Source organism: Ochlerotatus camptorhynchus, unplaced genomic scaffold (assembly GCF_037179485.1).
Source record: "Ochlerotatus camptorhynchus isolate MF236.1 unplaced genomic scaffold, CSIRO-AGI_Acam_v1.1 ptg000045l, whole genome shotgun sequence".
Lineage (NCBI taxonomy): Eukaryota > Metazoa > Arthropoda > Insecta > Diptera > Culicidae > Ochlerotatus > Ochlerotatus camptorhynchus.
The window spans coordinates 2,107,200-2,128,677 of record NW_027040536.1 but is presented as its reverse complement, the minus strand read 5'-3'; the positions used below and the strand labels follow the sequence as shown (position 1 = coordinate 2,128,677).

General features: G+C 37.9%; 1 protein-coding gene across 1 annotated transcript in view; it reads right to left on the bottom strand.

The window, feature by feature from the left end:
* Positions 1-16,839, bottom strand: part of LOC135715057 (protein sickie-like) — a 99,449-nt gene extending 82,610 nt beyond the window's left edge. Inside the window, exon 1 of the mRNA XM_065238471.1 lies at positions 15,825-16,839. The gene's annotated coding sequence lies outside the window, so the exon portion shown is untranslated. The remainder of the gene's footprint in view (positions 1-15,824) is intronic.
* Between the last annotated feature and the right edge of the window lie 4,639 nt (positions 16,840-21,478).

Below are 21,478 nucleotides of genomic sequence, written 5' to 3'. Positions count from 1 at the left end.
TTCAAGTCTCCCCGTACATCGTACGGGTTAGGCAAAAGATGGGCATCTATCTTTAAAAACTGTCGCATTAATGGCCCTTCGCCCATTTTCAACTTCTATTCAATTTTCATACTGCCGTACTCTAACGGAACTATCCACCTACTCTCTTCTAAAGATCATTCTGTAGCTAATAAATTATCACACTACACACTAAAAAAAATCTGAATTTTACTGGTGATGTAAGCATCCATACATGCAAACATTCATGCATGTAAACTTCCTTTTCACGTAAACTAGCAGCTTGCAAAAAATGTTGCAAACAAAGGTGGAAAGTTGCATACAATATATGAAATATTGCATGACATGTCTCATAAATTTACACGATTTATAAAGTAAATTTGTATGATATACGACGCTCCATTTATGTGCATCACAGTAACGGAAATTTACACTACTTTTTTTTAGCTGTGTAGAGCTTCATGTTAGCATTTCCAATCAACTCTGAAAATCGCTAACTTCGCGTATGAAGTAACATAAAAACACTTTGAATGTGAAATAATCTCTGGTCAAGACGAATGCAGAACCGCACTACTTTTCATACTGACGTCAACGCTCTAATGAGACAACGAAACCCAACCCCAAGCTCCTCCCCTGATCCTTTCCTTCGACAATGTACCCCTTTAACCTCGGGTAAGCCGCGAATATTCGGCCCAACTCCTACTCTCTATGTCTAGTAGTAGTCTAGTAGAATTTTGTTACAAACAATGAACAATGAATTATCGGCTCCGTATAGCTTACGCGATTGAGCGTTCCAAATAAACGAACTAGATAAAACAAATCTCTGGTCACATCCAGGTGTGGAAGTCATCTCGATTACCGCCAATGATTAAACAGCAATTCAAGAGCCACCATGGAAATAGACCAGGACCCCAAGGGTAATAAAGACGGCCCTGATGATCATAGTCATACGTATTACTTACGTTTAGTATCTTTTAAGCTTTAGCAACTTGTTCAGTTATTCGTACCGCTAGTAAGAGGCCTTTGACTACAATGTTCAATTTTATGTTAGTTTTTTCGCATTACAAATTTACCAATTAAATTAGAGTGCAATTATCTGAAATTTCTTGCTAACAACTCACTTCGAGTTTAACTATAAGTAATACTAATTTCTAGAGCAAAAAGTAGAATTAATTATAATAATTTCCATGAACATCTCACCATAGTCTTTGCTCACTTTTGAGTTCTGTTTTCATTTTAGTCACGGATGCACACTTCGTCATCGTCATACTCCGCAGGAGTGTAACAGTATGAGTATGAGTTTACTGAAAATGTTAGAGTCTCTTGCAGTGCTGCAAAATATCGACCATACACTCAGTGATATTGACAACATCGCTTTCGCCACTCACTAGAGCTAAAGATAGTCTTCAAGGGAAATCATGTCAATTGATCAATTTAGATGGTCAAGTTTTGAAACCACCACAGCATGCTTTTGGCGCTACTGTATATGGATGATCAAATGGATGATGATCACAGCACAGTTCTGTCAAAACCTCAGCATTTTCATTGATCCATTGTCAGTGACAATGTAGTCAGCATCGAACATGTGCAGTTTTTGCAATCATCTAATTGTGTAACGTAATTAAATGAAATAGGCAAAATTAATCCATGGAGCCGACCCTTAGATCAGTCGGAAAAGGCACAGCTACAAAGCAAGACCATGCTGGAGGTGGTTGGGTTCGATTCTCGGTCCGGTCAAGGAATTGTTCGATTTGGAAAATTTCTCGACTTCACTGGTCATAGAGTATGATTGAACTTGCCACAAAATACTAATGGCAAAAATGCTACAGGCATCGAAAGCTCTCAATTAACAACTGTGGAAGTGCATCTAGAACACTAAGTTGAGAGCAGACAATAAGATGATATGCAATAAGCAATAAGCTTGAAATGCGAAGAAGAAGAAGAAAAAGAATGAGAAGAAGAAGAAGAATAAGAAGAACTGTCTTCATAGCTATAATGTGAAAGAGATTGCACGAAATTATAATGTTAGTTACCTGGTGAATCTTTCAGGGTGGCCACTGAATTTAAGAAATATAATTCCTGGTTTTTCACGGTTTCATATAAACGGCAAAATATGATTAAAAAGCTACTAGGCGGAATGGTACTGAGCTGAACAGATCATCAGACCAAAAAGAATGAAATTCTATGTTCAAGCGATATATTGAACTTATCAATCAATAAGATCATCAGTATGACATTTGATGTCTAGAATTAAGATTTTTTCTGAAGATAATATGAGAAAATTTTAAAGAAACTGTGCCAGTTTTTTTTATATTATTGAACTTTTCAAGACTTTAGGCTTTGAAAAATGTAATTTATCAAATACGGCGTAATTTTTAAAATCTCTGATTTAAAAAATCTCTACTCTTGGATTTGGACAATATTTTAGGATTTTAATATAGCTTGAAGTATTTTCTATATAATTTTTGATAAGAATGTCATATGAGGTTTAAGGATAATTTTAGAGGAATAATTCTAAAGTTGGCCTCGTTTTTGGATGACAAAATTACGCATGTACGTGCACAAAACGCACGGAATTTTCGTTTTTTTCAATAGATAATAAAAAAGCAACTATTGATTGGAGGAATGTCTTGCTAAAATTTTTACAATCGCGATCAATAATTTATAGGGGAAATGGCTCTAATGTTGGCTTTTGGATCTAAGATTGGGCCCATCGCTAAAAATCTGCTATTTATCAATTGTATCTAGATGAACGCGTCATTGGGACGGTACTAATGGATATTTTTAGTCGCTATTGAAAATTCAGTCAATTGCTGAATTTATGTATGGACCCACATTAGGGACATTTAGGCCGACATTACATCCATTTCCCCTATTTCAAGAAAATTTGAAGCAGAACTTAAATTAAAATCCAGTATTCTAAGGTAATTCTGAATTCATGAAATTCTAAAGAAAAGGAGAAAGAATTTCAGAATGCTAAGGGAGTTCGGAAGAGAATACTTTATGAATCATATCTACGACAAATTTAATGATGATATGAATGCAATCTCGACATCAAGCCTAAAATGATCATCTGCGGCTGAACATATTTTAAATGTTAATCAATCAATAGATCAATCAAAGGTTGCAAAGAGAAAAATTGTGAGGAGAGCTCCAAATTCCCATTTTTTTCGAACTGTGTGGACTAAATAGCCAAGTCAGGTAAAGAGATGAACAAGCCTTTTAACAAACTGAAAGCGTTTTAAACAAAGAAAAGGAAGAAGAAGTAGCCTAGTCAGGTATGGTGGTAACAACAGCCCGGTCTAGAAAATCTGACGGATTTCAAATTTTCTCGGCTTTTATGAGCATAGAGTGGAAGTGCTTGAAGAACACTGAGTAGAAAGTAGGCAAAACTCTAGCGTAAGAAGTGACAAAGCCAGTAAGTTTAAGAAGGACATTTACTTGGTACCTTTTGTGTACTATTTTGTGCGTGATTAGCGACACGACTTACTAAATATTAAAGTATTAAAAAATAAATTACATTTTCGGCGAATTAAAAATCATAACGGCAGCGTAACAAAAACCATCATGGCGGCATGCCAACCTAAAATCTTTGGCAGCGGTAGCGTTTGCAAAAGTACGGGCGGCGTGGCATGGCAGCGTACTGGTCTAATTCGGAGTAAGTTAAGTTTTCTTTAATAGGGAGGCTTTCAGTCTGAGGCTGGTTCGCCTCCGAGGGTTATTCGGAGTAGCATGCATCCAAGGAAATTCAAATGTGAATTCCAAATAAATTCCAGTAGGCCCTCTTAAGAGAATTTTGTGAATAATTTCAAAAGAATTTTCCGGAAAGTTCCCTAGTAGCTCTGAAGTAAATTCCTAGAAAATTATGAGAGAATAAAACAGCAAAAAAAGGAGTTATCTTCCATTTAATTCCACTTAATTAATTTTGGTATCCATGACAGATACGTATTTCGACTACAATGTGCAGTCTTCATCAGTGTCATTTCCACTAAAGAACTTTTCAAAATCTAACCCCCTGAGGTACTCATCCCCTAGGTATAAAAGTCAAGATCACAGGTATAAAAATGAAACTACAATGTGTTGAATCGGAACCTACTTAACTAATTAAAACCAAAGATTTAAGTATACTAAAGGAGAAAAATCTATTCAACCCTCTAATAAGGAAAATCCCAAAGGCTTTCCGCTTACTTCATTATGGGAGAATACTTTCTAAATTAAACAGGGCAAACCAAGAAATTTGCTGGAGGATTTTCCTAAAGTATTCTGCACAGAATTCCGAAACTGCTATGCAGATAATTGCTAGGGAATACCTTAGTGAATAATGATGAAGGGAATCTTGAATGTTTCTCAGACGAAATATTGGATTGATCTTAAGGAAGCCCTAGAGAAAATTTCATCGATATTCTGTTAACGGTGAGTGACCCTAGTGGCACCTGTGAGATTCCGGTAATCACGTCGTCCCTCCCGCCAACTTTAAGAGGAGCTATTCCTAAACAACAAAATCTCTCTCAATTTGTGACAAAAGCAGATTTCAGCAAAGCGATGACTGACATCGGTAGTCTCATTAAATCGCTAGTTTCTCAGGTCAATTCGTTAAGGCAGGAGATTAGAAAACCTCCCACAGTTCCTTTACCTCCAAGACCCAGCTTCAACAGAACTAACCCTTTTTTTGACGAGGATAATTTTCCACCTCCGAGTATTCCAACAACCTCGTATGGGAGGGAAGTTCCATATTTGAGATCAATAGGTTTGTCAACAGTGACAACCTCGACCATTACGGGAAGCGTGCCATACCCGGCACCAATTTCACATGGGGCTGGTGGGAATGTACCATTCCACAATTTGGTGGACCGATTAACGTTGATTAGTTCAGTGGACGACAACCGATTTCCGAATCCCAACAATAATTAACCCAATGTTCAACATCAACAACCTTTTGCTCCGGTATTACCACCTACCGTACCACCGCGCAAAGTGACGCCAGTGTCGCAATGCAAAATAAGAAAGTATTCCGGCACGGACCAGGGGTTGCAGCTTAATGATTTTTTGTCCCATGTTTAGCAACTGGCTATTTCGGGTCATGCCACCGACGCTGATTTATTCGATTCGGCAATCCATCTCTTTGACGGTCCAGCTTTAGGCTGGTATACCTCGAGAAGAAGCCAATACTCGCTGAGAGATTGGTCGCATTTGGTTCGGGAACTGAAAAAAGAATTCAGACATCCAGATCTTGACTCGGTACTTCGAACCAAGATCTACCAAACCCGTCAACAAAGAGGAGAGACTTTTCAACAATATTATCTCGGACGCTGAAAAGGTCGAGATCCTCAAAACCAACTTACGTTTCGATGTCCGTAAAGCTTTGGTAGGTAAAAGGGTAACCACGCTCAAGGATCTGATGGCTATTGGTAGATATTTAGACGCCACTGATTTCTCAGCCTTTTCGAAGATGTTTAACTCGAACTTGAACTCCAACAAACGGGAGAACTGTGCGATCAACTCCGGCAGCGGAACGTATTTGGCTACTCGGACATTTTCGAATCGGAATTGCCAAACTGGTTCCACTGGTAACGAACATCCTCCTAAAGGACATATGTCGGTGCTCAATAATTCCAAGCCTAACGCCAAGCAAGCTTCGAGTCCCAAGGCGAATCCTTCAAATAAGGAGGGAAAGCTTGATACTCGTTCTAAAGAACAGAAGTCAGGGACCAGTAAACCGAGTTCACTACTCAAGTTGGTTTCAAATTATCGTCCTCCAGCTGAAGGCGAATGTTTCAACTGTGGGGACCATCACGAGCTGTCAGATTGCCCGATCCCCCGTAGGGTTTTTTTGCAATCGGAGTGCCTGTGCCGGTGTTAATTCTCAAACCCTGAGAGGATAAAATATAGCCCAAAAATGGGATATCATCGCGGCTAAAATGGGATTTCTCCAGCTTAATCGAGAGATTCGCCGTTTGGAGGCGTTTCGCAACCTCTTCCAGAAGTCGTACGTGATCCTAGAATGTCTCCGATACTATGACGATGTCGTCTAAGTATACGAAGAAAAACGGTTCCAGTGTACCATGTCCTAACACTCGGTTCATCAATCGGGACTGTGGCGAAGAGGCGATCCGAAAATCGCTCATTGTGACTTTGTCAAAGCTAAATTTGCAGGTTTTATGTATAAAACACAAACTTTACAATCATTTTGGTTACTTACACATACACAAAATATCATTATAATATCTTATTATTCCATAATTTCATAAAACTTTTTTTTTTCCTTGATTTGTTTTCCGTCGATCTTGTTTTCCGTGCTGAGCACCAATGCTACCGACGCCAGGGAGGCAGCTCCCACACCTGGACTATACCTATCGACTCATCAACTCATGAACCGGATACCAACGGCTTTACTTCCCTTCCGAAGGAAGGCGTGGTCTGAGATTTTATGCCTCAGAAAATTCCGGCGGCACCGACTGGGATTGAACCCAGGCCTGCTGGGGTGGGAGGTAATCACGCTTACTACTACACCTCCGGCGCTGCTTCATAAAACATTGTTTAGCCAAAATGAATGGAAGGCACCGTGACCCTTGTCATAGAAAACTTTGGAACTAGACATTTCTGAAAAATGTAACAGTGAGATAGGGCGATAGTCTGAAAAGTGCAACAGTTACATGCGTGAAATTTCAAACTTAAAAAAATTCTTCTGCGGTCGGCAACGTTATTCTAACCATGGAGGAATGTGGTCAATTCTGTGACATAAAAAGTTTTCAAGGTTCTAATATTAGCCAAATTATTCAAAATGCCGGACATAGGACATCTTAAAACTTTAGAGATTGCAATTATAACCAAATATCACATACCTGAGGCTTAGAAATCGATTGGGATTCCCACTTGTTTCATTTTAAATAGTTGTCATGATCTTGAACTTATCAAATTCTGGGACATTGCTGATATAATAATGAGACATAATTTTTAGTATCCCATACTATGGAAAAGTTAAGAGCTGGGAGAAATGTTCAGAATTCTAAAAGAAATATTTGAGATATCGGACATGTTTGGTTGAAAACATTGTTTTGATTCCATTCAAATTCCAGGTTAATTCCCGGTTCCCTCAGTTTTCCCGATTCAATGACCACCCTGACCTTTGACATTGACGAACAAATGAATGAGTAGTTAAAGAAGGTTTATGTGAGAGTCAATTCTTACCAGTGAGAATTTCAAACATAATTCTGTCAATAACGCGTGAAAACTTTCATTGACAATGCCAATTTTCAGTACTGATCTCTGGCGGAATCAAAGATGTTGAGATGTAAAGTCCGGATTGTTTTCAAATTATAATTAAATTTAGATGCTTTTGAGCAACGTATTAAATTGGTTCAATAACAACATTAATAAAGTTTGTTTGGGCTTATTTTTTTTTAACTAGTTCGTTTATTTACTAGGCTCAGTCGTGTGTGACACTTTGCGGAGCCAAAATCAGTAATGTTTGATTTTACATTTTAAATAGCAGTAGTTCTAGGTTAGTATTGGGTACCAATTACTCGTGGCGGGCTCGAGGTTAATGGGTAACAATTTCGATGGGAAGGAGCTAGGTAGGAAACTGGTTTCTGAAGCCTCCTTCAGATACTACTCTCGGACGGTTGTCCAAATCCTGGCTGGGCAGGGGCAAGTAGCACAGGAACAGGAGGATAATAAGACTGGGACACAATGGCGGGAAATTGTTTGGAAAGGATGGGATGGTCACATCAAACTCTAACATCAGACAAACAAAGGAATTCGTAGATCGCTTGCATGTAGGGAAGATCACGTGTTCCCAATACATCTCTTACTTCACGGAAGAGTTGTCTACCTCGGGCCACTAGGGTATCCAATAGTCGTGCTCTGGAGGCGTCATTACCCGGGCAATACCAAACTGCGTGATCGATGTCATCATAACCGATTCTGCACCTACATATATTGCTGTCAACGAGGTTTATTCTATAAAGATGTGCGTCTAGCGAGTAGTGGTTGGACATAAGTCTTGACATCACTCGAATGAATCCCCGACTTACATCCAGACCTTTGAACCACGCTCTCGAAGAAACATTTGGAATAATGGAATGTAACCACCGCCCAAGAGAATTACTTGTCCAATCGTTTTGCCAACTTAAAAGAGAACTCTGACGTACTAATGGGTGAAATTCTTCTATCATAAATCTCGTCTTGTTGTGCGCCCACCTTTGCGAGAGGGTCTGTCTTCTCATTGCCTGGGATTGAGCAATGTGAGGGGACCCATACAAAGGTAATCATATATGATCTTTCGACCAGCAAACTCATCTGCTCCCTTACCTTTGAAAGGAAATAAGATGAGTGCCTACCTTGTTTCATCGACCGAATAGCCTCAATCGAACTGAGACTATCCGAGAAGATGAAGTAATGGTCTATGGGCATATCGGAAATCATCACCAATGCGAAGTTGATTGCTGCTAGCTCAGCAACATAAACGGAACAAGGTTCCTGAAGTTTCCGAAAGGCGGTTGAGTATTCATTGAAGACGCCGAAGCCAGTGGATCCATCAATGCGTGATCCATCAGTGAAAAATCTTCTATTGCAATTGACTTGTTGGTACTTTTCAGCAAAAATGCGGGGAATTAAGATAGGTCGAAGTTGATCTGGAACTCCTTGAATAGCCTGTTTCATGGAGAGATCATAGTCAATGGGGGAACTGTTAGTAAAGCATACACGAGAGGGGTTATAGCAAGGAAGGCTAATATCCGATGACATATAATTAAGATAGATTCGCACGAATCTAGACTGGATGCTCAATTCGAGCATTTCTTCGAAGTTTTCAATCACAAGGTTGTTACTGACACTACATTTGATCAATAATCTTAATGAGAGCTCCCAGAAACGGTTCTGCAGGGGTTTTACGCCCGCTAGGACCTCTAGGCTCATATTGTGTGTTGAATGCATACAGCCAAGGGCAATACGTAAACAACGATATTGAATGCGTTCCAATTTAATTAGGTGGGTTTTTCTTGCCGAGAGGAAGCAAAAAGAGCCATACTCAAGAACTGAAAGAATAGTCGTTTTATATAGTTTAATGAGGTCTTGCGGGTGAGCACCCCACCATGTCTCAGAAATTGATCGTAGAAAGTTGATCCTTTGTTGACACTTTTGTTTCAAATACGTAATATGGGTACCCCAAGTCAGGGTGTCGACTCAAAGTCAAAAATAAAATTCCCTGACTTTCCCTGACTTTCCAGTCGGTTTTCAGAAATATTCCAGTCATCAAAACTTCGTTATTTTAACCCAAGAAGCTACAACGTGATGTGCTTTATTATACCGTAGTGTAAATTAAGGTTAGTTTAAAATGAGCAGCAGGGTAGAAGATATCAAGAATGGCATACTCATGGCACGTACTACATAACTTGATACTAATACAATTTTTACAGAACATTTGACCGACTACCTACGAAGGGTGTGAATAGGCCTAGGGCTATAAATACATATTTTAATATAATAATGAATAACTACTGCTCACAACTAGGCTCACTATTCATTACTAAGTAATAATAGGAATATTTAATCAATATCACCAAGCTCTCAATTTGTGTTCATTATTTCACAGCCAAATAAAAATCAACCCGTAGACGATCCTTTCTCTTAACATATAAATTATTGTAAAATAGCAGAGCAGTGATTATTCTTGCTTTGGCAACCTAACCTGAGGATGCACTGCTAATGCATTAGTCAGTTTCGTACTCTCAGGAACTCCATATGACAACCACAGACATGGCAAAATAATTTAAGTTTAATTATCATTAACATTTTATTCTCTCAGTGAGTTCACATTACAACGAGAAATTGCAAGTTGAATATGTGTTTATTTTCATTTTCGGATTACTTTTAAAAATGTTTGAGCAGAACAATTTTCTCCTGCAAACTCTCGGCTTCTTTTTGAGCATCTTGAGTTTTCGGAATCGAGAGCTTCTTTCATACGACGATCCTTGTCTACATGGAAAGCGAATGCGATTTTGCGAACTCGCTGAATAAGTTTATTCAAAATTTGTAAGTTTTCCAACCCGCCTGCATGAGTAACACCATCATAGATCTGACGTCGCGCTACGACTGAAGGCCCAAACGCAATGTGTTTTCAAAAAGATATTCTGCATTTACCGAAAAACCTCTCTCTGCATTGGCGTTGCCATGCGATAAGCAGCAAATCATTTTCACAACCAAAAATATTTCTGAATACGTCGACCAATGATCTTTGCCAAAAAACGTCCAGTCGTTCCTTTTTGCGATCTTATTGATCAAATGTGCATTTACCTGTGCAATATTGTTCAGATGATCAATATTAGTGAACCTTTCCAAAATGCCTCTAACCATTCGAGACATCGCGTTGCACAAAAAAGACACCATAGGGTTGTCCATCTGAAATTCGCATTGAAATGGCTCAACTTCGACACCAACTGATTTAAAGAAAGCTAGCTTAATACCACGTTCAGACAACTACAGAGTTATAACATGTTATAACGGTTGTCAAATAATTGCCACACAGAAACCACCATCAAGATAGGGCTTTTCTCGATATTTTCATTCACACTTTGAACTTTTAAGATTCACAGTGGATTAATCTTCAGTAAGAAATAAATTTAAAAAAATAAATATTTTTTTTTTGGTTTCTGAAGACCACTGTCTTTCTGCAACGTTTCCGAAATTTTTCTAAATTTATGGAACTTTTGTGCTCCCGAAATTTTCATGGAATTAGAACGAAATAATTAATATATTTCTATGATTTCCACTGAAGTTCTCAAGATTTTTCTGAAGTTCATAAAACTTCCCTTAAATTATCGACACTAATTTAAAACTTCTTCAATAGTCTAGACTTTCTTGGTGTCTAAACGATTACTGAATTTCTTTAAAGTTATCTAGACTACCCTGAATTTATCAGTTTTTTTAAGAACCCTTAAATTTACTGAAATTAATTAATTTGCCTTGTAGTTTTGACAATATTCCTTAAGTATTATAACCATTATTAACACTCGCTTTTCCCTGAACTTATCCATGCTTACCTGAAGTTCTCTAAATTTGTTTAATAATCCAGCAAATTTTCTGATACATATTCATAATTCCCTGACGCTTCTGACGTTTTAGGATCAATCATAGAATTCTTGGAATACCCTATAATTCCACGGAACTCCTTGTAAGTTGCTGCAAATTTGCTGAAGTTAATGGGATTATTCTGAAGCTATCTGATCATCCTCGAAGTACTCGGAACTTCGCTGAATATCATTAAACTATCTAGAAATATCTAAATTTAGTTCTCTGGAATTTCTAGAATATATCACTGCTTGCTGAAAGTTCTCACTTTTTTATTAATGGAACTTCGTTTATGTTCTCTAACCAACTAAGCTAAATTTTCACATTTTTTAATTTCTTGAAATCTCCATGATATAACAACCTAAAAATATTCTAACGTTTTCCGGATGTTCATAAAATTTCCAGGAATTCTCTCGGAGCTTTGCTGAAGTTTTCGAAATTCACTGAGCTTCTCGAAACTTTTTTAAGGTTTCTAATGTTTCCTTGAAATTACTTGAACGACTCTTTGATTCTCTGATCTGTCTTGATGTTCTCGAAGCTTGAATTTTTTACATGGAATACGAAACTTCAAGACATTGAATATTTTTAGACTTTGGACATACTTACTTGGAAAACTGAGGTAATTTTATCCAGAAAAATGAATAGACATCCATACATAGAGAAAGACGATTAAACGTCACAACGTAAAGAATAATCAATCTTGAAATAAATTTACGCTAAAAAAGTTGAAAATAGTTACTTATTACAAGAAAAAGTGAGTTTAGTGACTTGGCCTTAAAAAAAGAGACTTTTTAGTAACTGACTTGAAAAAAGTGACCAAGTCACTAAAAAGTGACTCGCTACCAGCCCTGCCTCTGAACAGCAGCACTATTTTCCAACCATCGGTGAGCGCAAAACTTTAACGGGAATATGGTAGATCCAGAATACATCGTGATAAACGCTCGTCTTGCTGGTACATCTTTGAAGATATTGTAGATACCACGCAAATATTGGACAACATCCCAACTGATAATGCGAAAACTATCCTTGAATGCATTATGCAAAATAAACAGCCCACAGCTTCCCAGATCTATCAGCTTCTCGCCACCTTTTTTTTTCCTCTAGCTTCAATTGGATACTTGCAGCAACCGGCAAGGGCGTCCATAAACGCAGCGAGTAGATCTGATGCCCGGGATCTTCCCAAAAACATTGCCGTCATGCACTGATAAAATTTCAAATATTGTTTTTATGAGTTCCACACATGATTTTTTGCAATGTGATCAACATAATTTTTTTCCCTGACCTACACTAAAATTCCCTGACATTCCCTGACTTTCCAGATCATAAATAGAATTCCCTGACATTCCCTGACTTTCCAGGTTTTTCCAGGTAGTCGACACCCTGCAAGTGCATTTTGAATCAAACCAGACTCCAAGGTATTTGAAGGTTAAAGATTGGGTAATGTCTCTGCCCAAAAGATTTAGACGCAGTTGGGCTGGAAACCGCTTCCTTGTAAACACTACCAATTCAGTTTTTTGCGGTGAAAACTCGATCCCCAAATTTCTTGCCCAGAAAGACAGATTATTTAATGTTTGGGCTTAGTATTCTTACATAATGGTTTAGATTTCAGGTTTAGTAGCTTGTGTGTATGTACCAAAATCGTCTATACTCGGGTTCTTATTGATGGGGTGTTTACATATATGATAGCTCAACGAGCCTGGAATGATTTTGAACATATAGAATGCAAGTTCAGTCCAAGACTAAATTAAATGCTTCTGAAGCATGGAAAACATTCTATGATTTTGGGCAAGGAGTTTTTTTTTTATATATTTTCCTTGGATTTTTTGTTTTTCCAGATTAAAAGCCCGGAAAAAATAGAATACAACTTAATGGACTTAGAAAAGACTTCCCCGATGTATGGTTAAATACTAAAGCTACCGGTTTTCATATATTTTTCAAATTTCTGTCCTTTGAAAAAAACTCTAGAGCTTGAAAATTGTTCCAGACCATTTTTCGACATTTTAGGCTCGAGCAAATTTGAATAATCACGAAGTAAAACAAAGATTTTTCCAAACCTTAGAAAATGTTTGATAAGTGTGATAATTGCGAGATCACAGGCAAGGTAAAAAATGAAATTTTATAATCTGGACAAATTTGGAAGATAATATGCATGAATATTTAGATAACGGAGTTGAAACACCAGTTGGGACACTCTAGTTTACGTAGTTCACGAACCCCACGAACAGTAATAATTTGCTGTAACTTTTTAACAAACTATGGAAATTATGCCCTAGCTTAGCAACCGTTCGTAAGACTGCCAAAAGAAATGAACGCAATTTGTTGAAAATGCAGCCATAAATACACATTCAACCGCACTTCTTCCTTCGCAAATTCATATTTCTAGACGTCCAGGTGGGTCTCTGTTATGCCTCATAGCCCGTAGTCACGGAAACGATCCATACAGACCTCCTAGCCACCTGATAGAAAATGAATGAACGGAAAGCGAAACGAATCGTAACGTCTACACATCCAAGTAGACGACGACGACGACGACGACGGCAGCCACGACTACTACGTCTATTTGTCCACACAAGACCGGTGCTCTAATCAGCTTGCTCTTAGCCAACCAACAGCGCCACGGCGGCTGAAGACATGCACGTCTAGCTCGAAAAAGTGGGATGAGCCGTGAGGCGTATCACTATCAATTTAATAAACGTCAAACCTAAGCACTCGCTCTTGCCCCACCATCCAAGCAGGCTGCGCACATCGTCTGCGGCCTGAGAAGGTGAATTATTAATTAGGAGAGGGAATGAAAGGTTTATAGGATTTATTTTTCCGTAACAAGAAAATGTGAAATATTAAATACTTTCATTGCAGGCAGCGGGGTTCCGCAGCTAATGAAGCAATGAATTATACAAATGGGCCATTTAAAGCCTGATGGTATTTTATTTGTCGCTTATTTATGGGATAAATGAAACTGGAAGCAATTTCAAACTTCAAATACTTCATACATTCAAACGTGAATCATAAATTTATGAAACCTTCCAATTAACGGTAAACAAGCTGGAAACTGACACTGCTGCGGTTTCAGTTTCACCCATCAAGGTCCGTAACCTTACGATCCTCGCGGTTCCGACACCAATGCAACAACGGAACACTGTAATCGGAGACAGTTCATTAGTCTTTGATTACGCCAACATCAATCATTTCGGTCTTACCGCGAATTTGATTTGGCAAGCAATTCCCACCAGCCTGCTTCGTGTACTGATTTATTTTGAACAATTGAGAGTTTTGAATTTCAAAACTTGACCCATAAAGTAGGCAGGGCGCGTAGGCATAATCACTTATTTTTGGTCAACCTTCAGTTGTGTACATAGAGTTACAATCAAAGTGATAAGAAACGACGGAAAAAAATGAAGACCAAATGAGTCCAGCTCCTGATAAGAGTCGAACCACTAGAACCTGTCCTTAGTGATAATGGGAACCTGGCGTAAAACTAACACGTAGCCGTGCGTACACGAGAGCAAATATACATAAATATTTATTATGAAGACAAATAAACAACGGAGGGGTTAACTGCAGCTTGCGTGGCTGCTACTATAATAAAGATGATTTAATCCACGTCGGGTTCTAGTAAACAACATTTCTGCTGATTACGAGATGGATTTTCATGTACGGCTCATCCAGTGGTCAAAAAGGTTAATCGCCAAAGACTTGGTCAGTTGAGTCATCCGATAATTCAAAGTGAGGTAAATTTCAACTTTCTTTTTTATTGTCGTGTCCATTGCATTATAATACCATCTTCGGGTAATTTTACTCAAAATTAACATCAGTCGGGTCGTTACTTGATAGCCTCAAAATGCATGTCACGAACTGTGACAAAGTGCGACATGTGGTTGAAAGGTAAAAGTTGTTGAAAATTCAAAGGTGGATGCATTTTCGCGGATATTTCCACTCTCGGTGAAAGTCCATTAATCAGGGTGAAGGAGATGTGTTATCATCCCGTCGGAGTGAGTGGATTAAAAATGCCGACTGATGGTGCAGTTTTTTTTTTCAATTTTGGAACACCATTTGGCTGCTGTTCTTATAAATTTTGAAAGTTTTTACACAATTTTAAGCCTCACATTGTACATATACAGGCTAATTGATTACTAAAGACATATATTCAGATATATTTGTTCAAGATTCCTGATTCAAAATAGTACATCTTTCTGCTCGATCCAATTTGGCACGTCAATGCGTTTCCAAGTGGAGCCAAATAAGTAACCATGATCCTATTTTCATACTTTCGCCAACTGAACGCCCGCCATCGTTGCACCGATCTTTGACCCATTAATCAACCCCGTCAAACCTACGTCAATTTCATCGCAACAAACCTCGAGAACAATCACGAGATTCCCCATTTACGTCAACCGAAATAAGCGCTTTTGTTCATTTAAATTATGATGGTACCCGCTAGAAACAAGCGTTAATTTTTTTTGGCAACCTGACAATCAAAAACTGGCCGTTACCGCCCAGCGACCAGTTTGCGTTGTCCTGGTAGTCGGTGTGACGATCGAAAAATTATAAATAACCATTTTCCTCACCCATCACGCAGATATTATAACTTTCCGACCAAGCGACCGATCGTCTTTAGACTCCATAAAAAAGCTACCAACACCCTCATCTTCGACCGAAAACCCGAAATGACTAAAGAAGAAACCAAAGCCCGAAATCTGACCGGATGAGAAGTATCATAACAACATTTCAGTGTCAAGTTTTCGATTCTTTTTCTTTCTTACCTTATTTCCAGCGAGAATAACACTCCCCTCTTTTCTGCTCCGCCGGTTGACTTTTGAGCTCCTCGAGTTAGAATTTTAATCCATTAATTAAAAGTTGCCACTTGGATTTGACTGGCTAGTCGACTAAATTAACTAGAGATGAGTGTCTCTTTCCAATCCAACATCACAAACTCGAAACACGTAACGTCCTAATGGAACTCTATTTATCTCTCCAAACTCACTTTTATTCACCTTTGCTTTTTATCTTCCAGCCCCGGATAATCAGTGACTTTTGTTAGATCCATTATTTCCCCAGTGCGGGCAAACCATGCTTCTTCGTTGATTCCACCAAACACAAAACTCAATCAATTTTTATCTTCTTCCATTCGAACTGGCTGCGGTTGAATTAATCACATACGCTCTCCCTCTCACACACGGACACTGAATATTTCCTGTCGATTATTTCTTTTTGATCCCATTGACTGACCAAAACTGGCAAAGACGAACATAATCCTAAGAGTCATCACTCGTCGTCGTCGTCATTGTTGATCATCCAAATCGAGGCTCCGGAAATACGACGTCTGGCGAAAATATGATCCATCATTAGTCGTTGACTTCTTCACAATTCGATTCGCCAATTACGATCTCCTGAAAATGTTTACCCAGGCCTTAGGATGCCATGACATTTTCTGCTGTCTATCGTTAGCGATAAATCCAAGCGTGCCTTGAATCGTCGCCAAGTGACGATCACCGCATTATCTTCTTCAATTAGGGGAAATTTCGTCCGATGAATGAAGCAAAAATTGTTTTCACCGTAGCAGACAGATCGCGAACTTATCAGGCAACAATAAGGCCACAAATTACACAGAGTCAAGAGGACGCCACAAACAGAAAAGATCACACTGCTGTACACTGAGCTAAGAAGAAGTGAGAAACCGTTTTGGAGGGGCTCGACGACCGACCGACGGCGAACGACACGCGGGAAGATTTGAACCGAACGCGTCGCTATCTATGTTGGAACTAAGCTCGCCAGCGGTGCCTGTTGGTTGAACTAACCCAACTGAACGACGACGTACGAAGGGCGCGCGATTCATTCACACACCAGTCAGTTGGGTGGTGGAACGCACACAGCAGCAGCAACATCAGCAGTGTGGTGTTGGTGGAGAATGGGATGAAGTTGGAAAGCTTTTTCCGACGAATAGGTGGATGAGGAGGATAAGGAATATGTTGCCGGCATGGTTCATTTTCATAAACAAATGAGTTCATTCAGTGATGCAGTGTGAGTGAAGTTGACTGCAAGCATGTTTTCGCTTGGTAAATTTATAATTTGGAAGCTTTACAGTAGTTCATTTGCATGAGAGGAGAATGCATTGCCACGATCGGTGCCTACATTTTCTCAAATGACAGATTTATTTGTTTATTAGAAAGTGAAGGTCAAGTACGTGCAATAAATCGTACTGTTTGTTGAATTTTGGTTGATTCACGAATGGAACAAACAGTGTGGTGAAGATATGGGATGAGATTTAGAGATGGTTGGATTAATGATAATTTATTCTGATAAGTGGCATTAAATCTGCTTTTATATTTAAATAATACTTCCAATGTAAATATGAAATTGGCGAAATCGGTAAATGCAGATGATTCAACCAAATCAAGCTGAACAATGCATTAGGTCCTAAATAACTATGATCAATGCTTCTCATGATTCTTCTAATTAGCATCATAATAATATACCATCACGCTATTACCAAACTCTGTGATGGTAGAGAATCAACTAACAACTTCCCTTACTTTTCACCAATCTCGATCGTTATTAACAGGTAAACATTAATGTTATTCAATTATTATATTATATTGTCATAACTGTTCATATTGCAACTAATTCATTAAGACATATTCAATTCACCTGCATTGGGTTATTATTTTACATGCAATAGTATGGGAAAAGGGAGGGACTCACGATTCAGCATTGAGAGTGTATGGGAGCCGTTCTAAGAATTTTTGGGGCATGTTGTTCATTTTGGACATCATAGTTTGACGTAATCACCGTGTTCCACTCACGTGATGTGGCCTTGAGACTTGAGATTTGGCCTTCTGTCTCGCAAAATTAAAAATCGAAATCAAAACCAAAAATAAACTAAACAATGGCGTTTCAATGCATTAGGACAGAATTGAAATTCGTAGAACGTATTTGGAATCAAGAAACAGTGTAAGATTACTAACAATATCTCAATAAAGAAAGAGACAAGGACTAGTAATTTCCATTTAATTGCTCTACCTTAATTGCTTATCCTTGAAAAATACACGAATTTCGTATACAATGTACAGACCTCGTCAGTGTCTTGACCTAATACTCTAACTAAATAGAAATTACTGATCCATCTCTCTTTCTTTATACAAGTATTCCACTATCATTCATCAGAATATATCAATAATTTGTGACTCTTTATCAAATCCAACGGTTGGTATAGAAAGATAAATAAATTTGAAAGTCATCTATAGTAGAATCAATCCATTTTTTGGTTCATATCCGTTCGAAAAAGAGAGTTTAAGTTCGGGTTGTGCTTAGATGGCTTGAAATTAGGTCAACAACCCGACTGCTATTGAAATCAAACTTTCAGAATCTGTTTGATCATCATAAGAAATGCAAGTTAGAATAAATTATATAGAACAAATTACTTATTAGCATTGCTAAATCGATGAAAAAGTTAAGAAAAATATTGGCGCAATGCATTCAAAAAGTTTGATTATCATTCTTCTTCTTATTTGGCATTAGTAAGTCTCCACTAAGACTTTACGCCGGCTCTCAGCTTAATGCATTTGAGCATGTCCACAGTTGTTAATTGAGAGAATTCTAAGCCTGTACCATTTTTATATTTTTATTGGCAAGTACAATAATACTCGAGGGAAGTCGTGTAATTTTACAACCAAATAATTGACGGTTGTTGCCAAAGCACGACTGCATTATTGACATAGGACTACGATATTATTTTTGCTGTTCTATTTAATGATATATTAATAACCAAATAATTTAGAAATTCAACTCCAAAATTTAGAAATTTAACTCCAAATTGAACAATACATTATTCATTTTTTTTAATTGGGCGGTTAGTGGTTAAATCCTAAATTTAAGATTCAATATTTGAAAAATGCAAATCATGTCATTTATTATTCATAAGGGAGAATCTCATGTTCACCCAACTTTCGGAAACATTTTGATGTTAGTCATGGCAAAACAACTTTTGAAATCAAAGTACACCTGACATCACCAATCATGCGATCAGAGCTGCCAGGTGGTTTTATAAAAAATCTGTATCCACTCTATTAAAAAATCTGTATTTTCTGTATTGACGATTTTTTTCTTAATTAATCATGTTTTGTTGTTTTACAAATACAGTGCATACAAAATAACCATAAAAAGTGCTTAACCACCTATTCGGGCTATCGTACTAACCATACGAGATATAATTGTGCCATTTGTGATATCGTCCGTACTTATTTATAAGAGTGATATGAAGCCGTTTGAAAATGTATGGAGATTTTAGTTTCTATTCATTATCTTTCTGATAAGCAGTTTTAAATGCAAAAAAGTGCACGAGTTCATTACTATTTGATATTTTTAATGTAGATGAATACAATTAATTACATCATTTGTGTGATACTTACACCGAAAAGTCGAGAGATGTCGCCCCGCCAGTGCTGGTAAAATCATTTTTGCAGTATGGAGAATATCAGAAAATCCGCAATTTCTTACGAAATACATTTTCAATGCAAGTAAAATGTTTACGAGTACTTGTATTTGTACCATTTTAATGTGCTCGGGCACTTTTCTTGTATTTAACATACATGCTTATATTGGAAATATTCAATTAATACTGTAAATCCCCATACAATCTCAAATCGTTTACTACCAGCTCCATATGCATCCGAAAGCGGTTGGTCCTCTGGTTGTGAATGCTGTCGAAAACACCATAACATGATTAATTGTCGATGGAAATTTGATAGGTTCCCGAGCAGAGGGTGAGAACAAAATGAAAACAAGAATTATGTTGTTTTCATTATTCCTGATAACTCAAATTGATTTCATTTTGATGGAGTTGATGGCTAACAGAACAAAAATGAGAGCTAAGGCCGTTCGCAATGCTGAGTTTCAAAATTGTTTTAAACTACGCGACAATTCTATAATTTGAAACTGTCAAAAATAAAACTACAACACGATCAGCGCAACGCACAGTTCTAAAAGATGTTTGTAATCATCATGTTCCATAAACTTTACTATTCTCTATGAAGCTCTCCGTTTTTTTTGTGAAGCTCTTCGAAACATCTTTAAATAAATCCAAAGAAATTTGAAACAGAGTTCCATTCGTGTTTTAAACTCGCTCAGAAATAAAACAGAATAGTCGAGCAGTTGCAAATCTGGTGCAAAATAGTGCTCGAATAATGAAACTGCAACTCAGCATTGCGAGAGGTGCGTTTCTGTTCTAGTTTCAAATTGAAACAGTCCTTATAAAATACAACAGCATTGCGAACGGCCTAAGTATTACAACGAAACTACCGTGACGGGCGTGACTGCGTTTTCCGTTGGAGCGAGTGAGAGAAGCATAAAAGAAACAGCAACGCCTCGAGCAGATCCCACTGCAAAAAATATGGTTTTTAGCACAAAAATTAATTTTGGAGAGAAGGGGGTACGCCTAGGGGCATCCCACTCTAAACTTTTGCTCTAATACTCAATAAGTATTTTCAAATCTCTCTTAAGTATTTTTGAGTATTTTTAAATACTTTTTCTCTTGATGTGATTTTGATCATAGTAAGTCTTGATTATAACTTCGGTTGCTAGTGCAATTATTTTTCATAACGATGTCAAATGTTATGATTTCGAAGTGTATTGTGCAAAATGTTTACCGAAGAGTTCGTCACCTGTACGGTAAGTAAAATGTATATTCACTTTACATTGCTATGATACTATGTTGATTAGCAAATTGTTGATTTTGTATAATGCAATTGACCACTCATGTTCCTCATTTTATTTAATATGTTATTTGCAGGCACCGTTTTGGGATGCAGTTCAACGAGACTCTGGTCAGGTTCCTGCGAAGATGCAGAAGGTGTTGGACATCCTGGCATATACAGGTAGCTTGACCATAGAGCTTTTGAAGCCTGAAGTTATACCCGAATTGGAAGAAGATATGAGGACAATGGCAGAGTCATTCAAGAAACGACCCAACGTCAACTATGAAGAACTATATGGGGACTTCAGTGACAGCCCCGAGAAGTTCAAGTTCCTCAGCGGAGAAAAATCATGCATAATGCGATTGTGCCAGTTGTTTGCAACAAACGGTGCAAAAAAAATATGTCAAGATGGCTTATCAGGGCAAAGAAAGACAACCCGCGCCCACTCGCAGCAGTTTTTTGAGCGAACCCAGTGAAGGGATGAATACTGATACTAACGAACTGTTGAGCAAGATCAAATTGAACTTCGAGTCCCTTCTCCCGTAATTAGATACTCAATAGTGATAAAGATGATTCCCGCAATGCGGAGGAGGGAATCAATGCGGACCATATTGTTGGTTTATTCGATGATTACAATATGTTTTATTTTTAGAGTGGTGCACTTAGTTAATGGTATTTTTTTGAACTTTTCTATGGGGTGAATGAGGTTCCCATCATTCAATAAC